Raw genomic sequence first — 14,666 nt, 5'->3', positions numbered from 1 at the left:
TGTTTTCTCAGGTTTCTGAAGCTTTCTTCCTAGAAAACTCGAATGTGTGGAGGATTTGACTCCAGGTGGAACCAATTAGCGTTTGCTAGCAGAAAACAAATCTTACATGCTAAAATGCATTCAAAAGCATAAAGTCCATAGAGAATGTCCAGAAAACACAAACAAACACAGAGGCTGTAGCAAGATCTGGGATTGAGATAGCCACAACACACCAGATAGTTTTGTTTTCATCCAGGAGTATCTAGACAAGTTGTTGTTGTTTTGAAGTGAAATTTAACCAAAAAATCACCGTGAAAGTGGTTTTGGAGAAAAGCACAATCTTCCTGTTCGGCAAATGCATCCAATGTCATGTTTACAGAAAGAAATATCATGTTTTTTTCAGGTTTCTTAAGCTTTCTTCCTAGAAAACTGGAATGTGTGGCGGATTTGACTACAGGTGGAACCAATTAGCGTTTGGCAGCTAAAAACAAAAACTTACATGCTAAAGTGCATTCAAAACCGTAAAGTCCATAGAGAATGTCCAGAAAACACAAGCAAACACAGAGGGTGTAGCAAGATCTGGGATTGAGATAGCCACAACACACCAGATAGTTTTGTTTTCATCCAGGAGTATCTGGACAAATTGTTGTGGATTTCGGGTTAAATTTAACCAAAAATCACCGTGAAAGTGGATTTGGAGAAAAGCACAATCTTCCTGCATCCAATGTCATGTTTACTGAAAGAAATATCATGTTTTCTCAAGGTTTCTGAAGCTTTCTTCCTAGAATACTCGAATGTGTGGAGTATTTGACTCCAGGTGGAACCAATTAGCGTTTGCCAGCTAAAAACAAAACCTTACATGCTAAAATACATTCAAAACCGTAAAGTCCATAGAGACTGTCCAGAAAACACAGACAAACACAGAGGCTGTAGCAAGATCTGGGATTGAGATAGCTAAAAATCACCAGATAGTTTTGTTTTCATCCAGGAGTATCTGGACAAATTGTTGTAGTTTTGAAGTGAAATTTAACCAAAAAATCACCGTGAAAGTGGTTTTGGAGAAAAGCACAATCTTCCTGTTCGGCAACTGCATCCAATGTCATGTTTACAAATACAAAAGTCATGTTTTCTCAGGTTTCTGAAGCTTTCTTCCTAGAAAACTCGAATGTGTGGAGGATTTGACTCCAGGTGGAACCAATTAGCATTTGGCAGCTAAAAACAAAACCTTACATGCTAAAATGCATTCAAAACCATAAAGTCCATAGAGAATGTCCAGAAAACGCAAACAAACACAGAGGGTGTAGCAAGATCTGGGATTGAGATAGCCACAACACACCAGATAGTTTTGTTTTCATCCAGGAGTATCTGGAAAAATTGTTGTAGTTTTGAATTGAAATTTAACCAAAAAATCACCGTGAAAGTGGTTTTGGAGAAAAGCACAATCTTCCTGTTCGGCAAATGCATGCATTGTCATGTTTACTGAAAGAAATATCATGTTTTCTCAAGGTTTCTGAAGCTTTCTTCCTAGAAAACTCGAATGTGTGGAGTATTTGACTCCAGGTGGAACCAATTAGCGTTTGCCAGCTGAAAACAAAACCTTACATGCTAAAATGCATTCAAAACCGTAAAGTCCATAGAGACTGTCCAGAAAACACAAACAAACACAGAGGCTGTAGCAAGATCTGGGATTGAGATAGCTAAAAATCACCAGATAGTTTTGTTTTCATCCAGGAGTATCTGGACAAATTGTTGTAGTTTTGAAGTGAAATTTAACCAAAAAATCACCGTGAAAGTGGTTTTGGAGAAAAGCACAATCTTCCTGTTCGGCAAATGCATCCAATGTCATGTTTACAAATACAAATGTCATGTTTTCTGAGGTTTCTGAAGCTTTCTTCCTAGAAAACTCGAATGTGTGGAGGATTTGACTCCAGGTGGAACCAATTAGCGTTTGTCAGCAGAAAACAAAACCTTACATGCTAAAATGCATTCAAAACCGTAAAGTCCATAGAGAATGTCCAGAAAACAGAAACACACCTCGAGGCTGTAGCAAGATCTGGGATTGAGATAGCCACAACACACCAGATAGTTTTGTTTTCATCCAGGAGTATCTGAACAAATTGTTGAAGTTTTGAAGTGAAATTTAAACAAAAAATCACAGTGAAAGTGGATTTGGAGAAAAGCACAATCTTCCTGTTCGGCAAATGCATCCAATGTCATGTTTACAAATACAGAAGTCATGTTTTCTCAGGTTTCTGAAGCTTTCTTCCTAGAAAACTGGAATGTGCGGCGGATTTGACTCCAGGTGGAACCAATTAGCGTTTGCCAGCTAAAAACAAAAACTTACATGCTAAAATGCATTCAAAACCGTAAAGTCCATAGAGAATGTCCAGAAAACAGAAACAAACACAGAGGCTGTAGCAAGATCTGGGATTGAGATAGCCACAACACACCAGATAGTTTTGTTTTCATCCAGGAGTATCTGGACAAATTGTTGAAGTTTTGAAGTGAAATTTAACCAAAAAATCACCGTGAAAGTGGTTTTGGAGAAAAGCACAATCTTCCTGTTCGGCAAATGCATCCAATGTCATGTTTACAAATACAAAAGTCATGTTTTCTCAGGTTTCTGAAGCTTTCTTCCTAGAAAACTCGAATGTGTGGAGGATTTGACTCCAGGTGGAACCAATTAGAGTTTGGCAGCTAAAAACAAAACCTTACATGCTAAAATGCATTCAAAACCGTAAAGTCCATAGAGAATGTCCAGAAAACACAAACAAACACAGAGGCTGTAGCAAGATCTGGGATTGAGATAGCCACAACACACCAGATAGATTTGTTTTCGTCCAGGAGTATCTGGACAAATTGTTGAAGTTTTGAAGTGAAATTTAACCAAAAATCACCGTGAAAGTGGATTTGGAGAAAAGCACAATCTTCCTGTTAGGCAAATGCATCCAATGTCATGTTTACAAATACAAAAGTCATGTTTTCTCAGGTTTCTGAAGCTTTCTTCCTAGAAAACTCGAATGTGTGGAGGATTTGACTCCAGGTGGAACCAGTTAGCGTTTGGCAGCTAAAAACAAAAACTTACATGCTAAAATGCATTCAAAAACGTAAAGTCCATAGAGAATGTCCAGAAAACAGAAACAAACACAGAGCCTGTAGCAAGATCTGGGATTGAGATAGCTAAAAATTACCAGATAATTTTGTTTTCATCCAGGAGTATCTGGAAAAATTGTTGAAGTTTTGAAGTGAAATTTAACCAAAAAATCACCGTGAAAGTGATTTTGGAGAAAAGCACAATCTTCCTGTTCGGCAAATGCATCCAATGTCATGTTTACAAATACAAAAGTCATGTTTTCTCAGGTTTCTGAAGCTTTCTTCCTAGAAAACTGGAATGTGTGGCGGATTTGACTCCAGGTGGAACCAATTAGCGTTTGGCCGCTAAAAACAAAACCTTACATGCTAAAATGCATTCAAAACCGTAAAGTCCATAGAGAATGTCCAGAAAACACAAACAAACACAGAGGCTGTAGCAAGATCTGGGATTGAGATAGCCACAACACACCAGATAGTTTCGTTTTCATCCAGGAGTATCTAGACAAATTGTTGTAGTTTTGAAGTGAAATTTAACCAAAAAATCACCTTGAAAGTGGTTTTGGAGAAAAGCACAATCTTCCTGTTCGGCAAATGCATCCAATGTCATGTTTACAAATACAAAAGTCATGTTTTCTCAGGTTTCTGAAGCTTTCTTCCTAGACAACTGGAATGTGTGGCAGATTTGACTCCAGGTGGAACCAATTAGCGTTTGGCAGCTAAAAACAAAAACTTACATGCTAAAGTGCATTCAAAACCGTAAAGTCCATAGAGTATGTCCAGAAAACACAAACAAACACAGAGGGTGTAGCAAGATCTGGGATTGAGATAGCCACAACACACCAGATAGTTTTGTTTTCATCCAGGAGTATCTGGACAAATTCTTGTGGATTTCGGGTGAAATTTAACCAAAAATCACCGTGAAAGTGGTTTTGGAGAAAAGCACAATCTTCCTGTTCGGCAAATGTATCCAATGTCATGTTTACAAATACAAATATCATGTTTTCTCAGGTTTCTGAAGCTTTCTTCCTAGAAAACTCGAATGTGTGGAGGATTTGACTCCAGGTGGAACCAATTAGCGTTTGCCAGCTAAAAACAAAAACTTACATGCTAAAATGCATTCAAAACCTTAAAGTCCATAGAGAATGTCCAGAAAACACAAACAAACACAGAGGCTGTAGCAAGATCTGGGATTGAGATAGCTAAAAATCACCAGATAGTTTTGTTTTCATCAAGGAGTATCTGGACAAATTGTTGAAGTTTTGAATTGAAATTTAACCAAAAAATCACCTTGAAAGTGGTTTTGGAGAAAAGCACAATCTTCCTGTTCGGCAAATGCATCCAATGTCATGTTTACAAATACAAAAGTCATGTTTTCTCAGGTTTCTGAAGCTTTGTTCCTAGAAAACTCGAATGTGTGGAGGATTTGACTCCAGGTGGAAGCTATTAGCGTTTGCCAGCAGAAAACAAAACCTTACAAGCTAAAATACATTCAAAACCATAAAGTCCATAGAGAATGTCCAGAAAACACAAACAAACACAGAGGCTGTACCAAGATCTGGGATTGAGATAGCCACAACACACCAGATAGTTTTGTTTTCATCCAGGAGTATCTAGACAAATTGTTGTTGTTTTGAAGTGAAATTTAACCAAAAAATCACCTTGAAAGTGGTTTTGGCGAAATGCACAATCTTCCTGTTCGGCAAATGCATCCAATGTCATGTTTACAAATACAAAAGTCATGTTTTCTCAGGTTTCTGAAGCTTTCTTCCTAGAAAACTCGAATGTGTGGAGGATTTGACTCCAGGTGGAACCAATTAGCGTTTGGCAGCTAAAAACAAAACCTTACATGCTAAAATGCATTCAAAACCGTAAAGTCCATAGAGAATGTCCAGAAAACACAAACACACACAGATGCTGTAGCAAGATCTGGGATTGAGATAGCCACAACACACCAGATAGTTTCATTTTCATCCAGGAGTATCTGAACAAATTGTTGAAGTTTTGAAGTGAAATTTAACCAAAAAATCACCGTGAAAGTGGTTTTGGAGAAAAGCACAATCTTCCTGTTCGGCAAATGCATCCAATGTCATGTTTACAAATACAAAAGTCATGTTTTCTCAGGTTTCTGAAGCTTTCTTCCTAGAAAACTGGAATGTGTGGCGGATTTGACTCCAGGTGGAACCAATTAGCGTTTGGCCGCTAAAAACAAAACCTTACATGCTAAAATGCATTCAAAACCGAAAAGTCCATAGAGAATGTCCAGAAAACACAAACAAACACAGAGGCTGTAGAAAGATCTGGGATTGAGATAGCTAAAAATCACCAGATAGTTTTGTTTTCATCCAGGAGTATCTAGACAAATTGTTGTAGTTTAGAAGTAAAATTTAACCAAAAAATCACCGTGAAAGTGGTTTTGGAGAAAAGCACAATCTTCCTGTTCGGCAAATGCATCCAATGTCATGTTTACAAATACAAAAGTCATGTTTTCTGAGGTTTCTGAAGCTTTCTTCCAAGAAAACTCGAATGTGTGGAGGATTTGACTCCAGGTGGAACCAATTAGCGTTTGCCAGCTAAAAACAAAAACTTACATGCTAAAATGCATTCAAAACTTTCAAGTCCATAGAGAATGTCCAGAAAACACAAACAAACACAGAGGCTGTAGCAAGATCTGGGATTGAGGTAGCTAAAAATCACCAGATAATTTTGTTTTCATCCAGGAGTATCTGGACAAATTGTTGAAGTTTTGAAGTGAAATTTAACCAAAAAATCACCGTGAAAGTGGTTTTGGAGAAAAGCACAATCTTCCTGTTCGGCAAATGCATCGAATGTCATGTTTACAAATACAAAAGTCATGTTTTCTCAGGTTTCTGAAGCTTTCTTCCTAGAAAACTGGAATGTGTGGCGGATTTGACTCCAGGTGGAAGCAATTCGCGTTTGGCAGCTAAAAACAAAACCTTACATGCTAAAATGCATTCAAAACCGTAAAGTCCATAGAGAATGTCCAGAAAACACAAACAAACACAGAGGCTGTAGCAAGATCTGGGATTGAGATAGCCACAACACACCAGATAGTTTTGTTTTCATCCAGGAGTATCTAGACAAATTGTTGTTGTTTTGAATTGAAATTTAACCAAAAAATCACCTTGAAAGTGGTTTTGGAGAAAAGCACAATCTTCCTGTTCGGCAAATGCATGCAATGTCATGTTTACAGAAAGAAATATCATGTTTTCTCAGGTTTCTGAAGCTTTCTTCCTAGACAACTGGAATGTGTGGCGGATTTGACTCCAGGTTGAACCAATTAGCGTTTGGCAGCTAAAAACAAAAACTTACATGCTAAAGTGCATTCAAAACCGTAAAGTCCATAGAGAATGTCCAGAAAACACAAACAAACACAGAGGGTGTAGCAAGATCTGGGATTGTGATAGCCACAACACACCAGATAGTTTTGTTTTCATCCAGGAGTACCTGGACAAATTGTTGAAGTTTTGAAGTGAAATTTAACCAAAAAATCACCGTGAAAGTGGTTTTGGAGAAAAGCACAATCTTCCAGTTCGGCAAATGCATCCAATGTCATGTTTACAAATACAAAAGTCATGTTTTCTCAGGTTTCTGAAGCTTTCTTCCTAGAAAACTCGAATGTGTGGCGGATTTGACTCCAGGTGGAACCAATTAGCGTTTGCCAGCTGAAAACAAAAACGTACATGCTGAAATGCATTCAAAACCGTAAAGTCCATAGAGAATGTCCAGAAAACACAAACACACACAGAGGCTGTAGCAAGATCTGGGATTGAGATAGCCACAACACACCAGATAGTTTTGTTTTCATCCAGGAGTATCTAGACAAATTGTTGTTGTTTTGAATTGAAATTTAACCAAAAAATCACCTTGAAAGTGGTTTTGGAGAAAAGCACAATCTTCCTGTTCGGCAAATGCATGCAATGTCATGTTTACAGAAAGAAATATCATGTTTTCTCAGGTTTCTGAAGCTTTCTTCCTAGACAACTTGAATGTGTGGAGGATTTGACTCCAGGTGGAACCAATTTGCGTTTGGCAGCTAAAAACAAAAACTTACATGCTAAAGTGCATTCAAAACCGTAAAGTCCATAGAGAATGTCCAGAAAACACAAACAAACACAGAGACTGTAGCAAGATCTGGGATTGAGATAGCTAAAAATCACCAGATAGTTTTGTTTTCATCCAGGAGTACCTGGACAAATTATTGAAGTTTTGAAGTGAAATTTAACCAAAAAATCACCGTGAAAGTGGTTTTGGAGAAAAGCACAATCTTCCTGTTCGGCAAATGCATCTAATGTCATGTTTACAAATACAAAAGTCATGTTTTCTCAGGTTTCTGAAGCTTTCTTCCAAGAAAACTCGAATGTGTGGAGGATTTGACTCCAGGTGGAACCAATTAGCGTTTGCCAGCTAAAAACAAAAACTTACATGCTAAAATGCATTCAAAAACGTAAAGTCCATAGAGAATGTCCAGAAAACAGAAACAAACACAGAGGCTGTAGCAAGATCTGGGATTGAGATAGCTAAAAATCACCAGATAGTTTTGTTTTCATCCAGGAGTATCTTGAAAAATTGTTGAAGTTTTGAAGTGAAATTTAACCAAAAAATCACCGTGAAAGTGATTTTGGAGAAAAGCACAATCTTCCTGTTCGGCAAATGCATCCAATGTCATGTTTACAAATACAAAAGTCATGTTTTCTCAGGTTTCTGAAGTTTTCTTCCTAGAAAACTCGAATGTGTGGAGGATTTGTCTCCAGGTGGAACCAATTAGCGTTTGCCAGCTAAAAACAAAAACTTACATGCTAAAATGCATTCAAAACTTTCAAGTCCATAGAGAATGTCCAGAAAACACAAACAAACACAGAGGCTGTAGCAAGATCTGGGATTGAGGTAGCTAAAAATCACCAGATAGTTTTCTTTTCATCCAGGAGTATCTGGTCAAATTGTTGAAGTTTTGAAGTGAAATTTAACCAAAAAATCACCGTGAAAGTGGTTTTGGAGAAAAGCACAATCATCCTGTTCGGCAAATGCATCCAATGTCATGTTTACAAATACAAATATCATGTTTTCTCAGGTTTCTGAAGCTTTCTTCCTAGAAAACTCGAATGTGTGGAGGATTTGACTCCATGTGGATCCAATTAGCGTTTGGCAGCTAAAAACAAAACCTTACATGCTAAAATGCATTCAAAACCGTAAAGTCCATAGAGAATGTCCAGAAAACACAAACACACACAGAGGCTGTAGCAAGATCTGGGATTGAGATAGCCACAACACACCAGATAGTTTTGTTTTCATCCAGGAGTATCTGGAAAAATTGTTGAAGTTTTGAAGTGAAATTTAACCAAAAAATCACCGTGAAAGTGGTTTTGGAGAAAAGCACAATCTTCCTGTTCGGCAAATGCATCCAATGTCATGTTTACAAATACAAAAGTCATGTTTTCTCAGGTTTCTGAAGCTTTCTTCCTAGAAAACTGGAATGTGTGGCGGATTTGACTCCAGGTGGAACCAATTAGCGTTTGGCCGCTAAAAACAAAACCTTACCTGCTAAAATGCATTCAAAACCGTAAAGTCCATAGAAAATGTCCAGAAAACACAAACACACACAGAGGCTGTAGCAAGATCTGGGATTGAGATAGCTAAAAATCACCAGATAGTTTTGTTTTCATCCAGGAGTATCTGGAAAAATTGTTGAAGTTTTGAAGTGAAATTTAATCAAAAAATGACCGTGAAAGTGATTTTGGAGAAAAGCACAATCTTCCTGTTCGGCAAATGCATCCAATGTCATGTTTACAAATACAAAAGTCATGTTTTCTCAGGTTTCTGAAGTTTTCTTCCTAGAAAACTCGAATGTGTGGAGGATTTGACTCCAGGTGGAACCAATTAGCGTTTGCCAGCTAAAAACAAAAACTTACATGCTAAAATGCATTCAAAACTTTCAAGTCCATAGAGAATGTCCAGAAAACACAAACAAACACAGAGGCTGTAGCAAGATCTGGGATTGAGGTAGCTAAAAATCACCAGATAAGTTTGTTTTCATACAGGAGTATCTGGACAAATTGTTGAAGTTTTGAAGTGAAATTTAACCAAAAAATCACCGTGAAAGTGGTTTTGGAGAAAAGCACAATCTTCCTGTTCGGCAAATGCATCCAATGTCATGTTTACAAATACAAAAGTCATGTTTTCTCAGGTTTCTGAAGCTTTCTTCCTAGAAAACTCGAATGTGTGGCGGATTTGACTCCAGGTGGAACCAATTCGCGTTTGGCCGCTAAAAACAAAACCTTACATGCTAAAATGCATTCAAAACCGTAAAGTCCATAGAGAATATCCAGAAAACACAAACACACACAGAGGCTGTAGCAAGATCTGGGATTGAGATAGCCACAACACACCAGATAGTTTTGTTTTCATCCAGGAGTATCTAGACAAATTGTTGTTGTTTTGAATTGAAATTTAACCAAAAAATCACCTTGAAAGTGGTTTTGGAGAAAAGCACAATCTTCCTGTTCGGCAAATGCATGCAATGTCATGTTTACAGAAAGAAATATCATGTTTTCTCAGGTTTCTGAAGCTTTCTTCCTAGACAACTTGAATGTGTGGAGGATTTGACTCCAGGTGGAACCAATTTGCGTTTGGCAGCTAAAAACAAAAACTTACATGCTAAAGTGCATTCAAAACCGTAAAGTCCATAGAGAATGTCCAGAAAACACAAACAAACACAGAGACTGTAGCAAGATCTGGGATTGAGATAGCTAAAAATCACCAGATAGTTTTGTTTTCATCCAGGAGTACCTGGACAAATTATTGAAGTTTTGAAGTGAAATTTAACCAAAAAATCACCGTGAAAGTGGTTTTGGAGAAAAGCACAATCTTCCTGTTCGGCAAATGCATCTAATGTCATGTTTACAAATACAAAAGTCATGTTTTCTCAGGTTTCTGAAGCTTTCTTCCTAGAAAACTCGAATGTGTGGCGGATTTGACTCCAGGTGGAACCAATTAGCGTTTGCCAGCTAAAAACAAAAACTTACATGCTAAAATGCATTCAAAAACGTAAAGTCCATAGAGAATGTCCAGAAAACAGAAACAAACACAGAGGCTGTAGCAAGATCTGGGATTGAGATAGCTAAAAATCACCAGATAGTTTTGTTTTCATCCAGGAGTATCTTGAAAAATTGTTGAAGTTTTGAAGTGAAATTTAACCAAAAAATCACCGTGAAAGTGATTTTGGAGAAAAGCACAATCTTCCTGTTCGGCAAATGCATCCAATGTCATGTTTACAAATACAAAAGTCATGTTTTCTCAGGTTTCTGAAGTTTTCTTCCTAGAAAACTCGAATGTGTGGAGGATTTGTCTCCAGGTGGAACCAATTAGCGTTTGCCAGCTAAAAACAAAAACTTACATGCTAAAATGCATTCAAAACTTTCAAGTCCATAGAGAATGTCCAGAAAACACAAACAAACACAGAGGCTGTAGCAAGATCTGGGATTGAGGTAGCTAAAAATCACCAGATAGTTTTCTTTTCATCCAGGAGTATCTGGTCAAATTGTTGAAGTTTTGAAGTGAAATTTAACCAAAAAATCACCGTGAAAGTGGTTTTGGAGAAAAGCACAATCATCCTGTTCGGCAAATGCATCCAATGTCATGTTTACAAATACAAATATCATGTTTTCTCAGGTTTCTGAAGCTTTCTTCCTAGAAAACTCGAATGTGTGGAGGATTTGACTCCATGTGGATCCAATTAGCGTTTGGCAGCTAAAAACAAAACCTTACATGCTAAAATGCATTCAAAACCGTAAAGTCCATAGAGAATGTCCAGAAAACACAAACACACACAGAGGCTGTAGCAAGATCTGGGATTGAGATAGCCACAACACACCAGATAGTTTTGTTTTCATCCAGGAGTATCTGGAAAAATTGTTGAAGTTTTGAAGTGAAATTTAACCAAAAAATCACCGTGAAAGTGGTTTTGGAGAAAAGCACAATCTTCCTGTTCGGCAAATGCATGCAATGTCATGTTTACAGAAAGAAATATCATGTTTTCTCAGGTTTCTGAAGCTTTCTTCCTAGACAACTTGAATGTGTGGAGGATTTGACTCCAGGTGGAACCAATTTGCGTTTGGCAGCTAAAAACAAAAACTTACATGCTAAAGTGCATTCAAAACCGTAAAGTCCATAGAGAATGTCCAGAAAACACAAACAAACACAGAGACTGTAGCAAGATCTGGGATTGAGATAGCTAAAAATCACCAGATAGTTTTGTTTTCATCCAGGAGTACCTGGACAAATTATTGAAGTTTTGAAGTGAAATTTAACCAAAAAATCACCGTGAAAGTGGTTTTGGAGAAAAGCACAATCTTCCTGTTCGGCAAATGCATCTAATGTCATGTTTACAAATACAAAAGTCATGTTTTCTCAGGTTTCTGAAGCTTTCTTCCTAGAAAACTCGAATGTGTGGCGGATTTGACTCCAGGTGGAACCAATTAGCGTTTGCCAGCTAAAAACAAAAACTTACATGCTAAAATGCATTCAAAAACGTAAAGTCCATAGAGAATGTCCAGAAAACAGAAACAAACACAGAGGCTGTAGCAAGATCTGGGATTGAGATAGCTAAAAATCACCAGATAGTTTTGTTTTCATCCAGGAGTATCTTGAAAAATTGTTGAAGTTTTGAAGTGAAATTTAACCAAAAAATCACCGTGAAAGTGATTTTGGAGAAAAGCACAATCTTCCTGTTCGGCAAATGCATCCAATGTCATGTTTACAAATACAAAAGTCATGTTTTCTCAGGTTTCTGAAGTTTTCTTCCTAGAAAACTCGAATGTGTGGAGGATTTGTCTCCAGGTGGAACCAATTAGCGTTTGCCAGCTAAAAACAAAAACTTACATGCTAAAATGCATTCAAAACTTTCAAGTCCATAGAGAATGTCCAGAAAACACAAACAAACACAGAGGCTGTAGCAAGATCTGGGATTGAGGTAGCTAAAAATCACCAGATAGTTTTCTTTTCATCCAGGAGTATCTGGTCAAATTGTTGAAGTTTTGAAGTGAAATTTAACCAAAAAATCACCGTGAAAGTGGTTTTGGAGAAAAGCACAATCATCCTGTTCGGCAAATGCATCCAATGTCATGTTTACAAATACAAATATCATGTTTTCTCAGGTTTCTGAAGCTTTCTTCCTAGAAAACTCGAATGTGTGGAGGATTTGACTCCATGTGGATCCAATTAGCGTTTGGCAGCTAAAAACAAAACCTTACATGCTAAAATGCATTCAAAACCGTAAAGTCCATAGAGAATGTCCAGAAAACACAAACACACACAGAGGCTGTAGCAAGATCTGGGATTGAGATAGCCACAACACACCAGATAGTTTTGTTTTCATCCAGGAGTATCTGGAAAAATTGTTGAAGTTTTGAAGTGAAATTTAACCAAAAAATCACCGTGAAAGTGGTTTTGGAGAAAAGCACAATCTTCCTGTTCGGCAAATGCATCCAATGTCATGTTTACAAATACAAAAGTCATGTTTTCTCAGGTTTCTGAAGCTTTCTTCCTAGAAAACTGGAATGTGTGGCGGATTTGACTCCAGGTGGAACCAATTAGCGTTTGGCCGCTAAAAACAAAACCTTACCTGCTAAAATGCATTCAAAACCGTAAAGTCCATAGAAAATGTCCAGAAAACACAAACACACACAGAGGCTGTAGCAAGATCTGGGATTGAGATAGCTAAAAATCACCAGATAGTTTTGTTTTCATCCAGGAGTATCTGGAAAAATTGTTGAAGTTTTGAAGTGAAATTTAACCAAAAAATGACCGTGAAAGTGATTTTGGAGAAAAGCACAATCTTCCTGTTCGGCAAATGCATCCAATGTCATGTTTACAAATACAAAAGTCATGTTTTCTCAGGTTTCTGAAGTTTTCTTCCTAGAAAACTCGAATGTGTGGAGGATTTGACTCCAGGTGGAACCAATTAGCGTTTGCCAGCTAAAAACAAAAACTTACATGCTAAAATGCATTCAAAACTTTCAAGTCCATAGAGAATGTCCAGAAAACACAAACAAACACAGAGGCTGTAGCAAGATCTGGGATTGAGGTAGCTAAAAATCACCAGATAAGTTTGTTTTCATACAGGAGTATCTGGACAAATTGTTGAAGTTTTGAAGTGAAATTTAACCAAAAAATCACCGTGAAAGTGGTTTTGGAGAAAAGCACAATCTTCCTGTTCGGCAAATGCATCCAATGTCATGTTTACAAATACAAAAGTCATGTTTTCTCAGGTTTCTGAAGCTTTCTTCCTAGAAAACTCGAATGTGTGGCGGATTTGACTCCAGGTGGAACCAATTCGCGTTTGGCAGCTAAAAACAAAACCTTACATGCTAAAATGCATTCAAAACCGTAAAGTCCATAGAGAATGTCCAGAAAACACAAACACACACAGAGGCTGTAGCAAGATCTGGGATTGAGATAGCCACAACACACCAGATAGTTTTGTTTTCATCCAGGAGTATCTAGACAAATTGTTGTTGTTTTGAATTGAAATTTAACCAAAAAATCACCTTGAAAGTGGTTTTGGAGAAAAGCACAATCTTCCTGTTCGGCAAATGCATGCAATGTCATGTTTACAGAAAGAAATATCATGTTTTCTCAGGTTTCTGAAGCTTTCTTCCTAGACAACTTGAATGTGTGGAGGATTTGACTCCAGGTGGAACCAATTTGCGTTTGGCAGCTAAAAACAAAAACTTACATGCTAAAGTGCATTCAAAACCGTAAAGTCCATAGAGAATGTCCAGAAAACACAAACAAACACAGAGACTGTAGCAAGATCTGGGATTGAGATAGCTAAAAATCACCAGATAGTTTTGTTTTCATCCAGGAGTACCTGGACAAATTATTGAAGTTTTGAAGTGAAATTTAACCAAAAAATCACCGTGAAAGTGGTTTTGGAGAAAAGCACAATCTTCCTGTTCGGCAAATGCATCTAATGTCATGTTTACAAATACAAAAGTCATGTTTTCTCAGGTTTCTGAAGCTTTCTTCCTAGAAAACTCGAATGTGTGGCGGATTTGACTCCAGGTGGAACCAATTAGCGTTTGCCAGCTAAAAACAAAAACTTACATGCTAAAATGCATTCAAAAACGTAAAGTCCATAGAGAATGTCCAGAAAACAGAAACAAACACAGAGGCTGTAGCAAGATCTGGGATTGAGATAGCTAAAAATCACCAGATAGTTTTGTTTTCATCCAGGAGTATCTTGAAAAATTGTTGAAGTTTTGAAGTGAAATTTAACCAAAAAATCACCGTGAAAGTGATTTTGGAGAAAAGCACAATCTTCCTGTTCGGCAAATGCATCCAATGTCATGTTTACAAATACAAAAGTCATGTTTTCTCAGGTTTCTGAAGTTTTCTTCCTAGAAAACTCGAATGTGTGGAGGATTTGTCTCCAGGTGGAACCAATTAGCGTTTGCCAGCTAAAAACAAAAACTTACATGCTAAAATGCATTCAAAACTTTCAAGTCCATAGAGAATGTCCAGAAAACACAAACAAACACAGAGGCTGTAGCAAGATCTGGGATTGAGGTAGCTAAAAA

Source organism: Oryctolagus cuniculus, chromosome 21 (assembly GCF_051225735.1).
Source record: "Oryctolagus cuniculus isolate XC-2025 breed Fujian yellow rabbit chromosome 21, ASM5122573v1, whole genome shotgun sequence".
Lineage (NCBI taxonomy): Eukaryota > Metazoa > Chordata > Mammalia > Lagomorpha > Leporidae > Oryctolagus > Oryctolagus cuniculus.
This window is presented reverse-complemented; position numbering follows the sequence as displayed.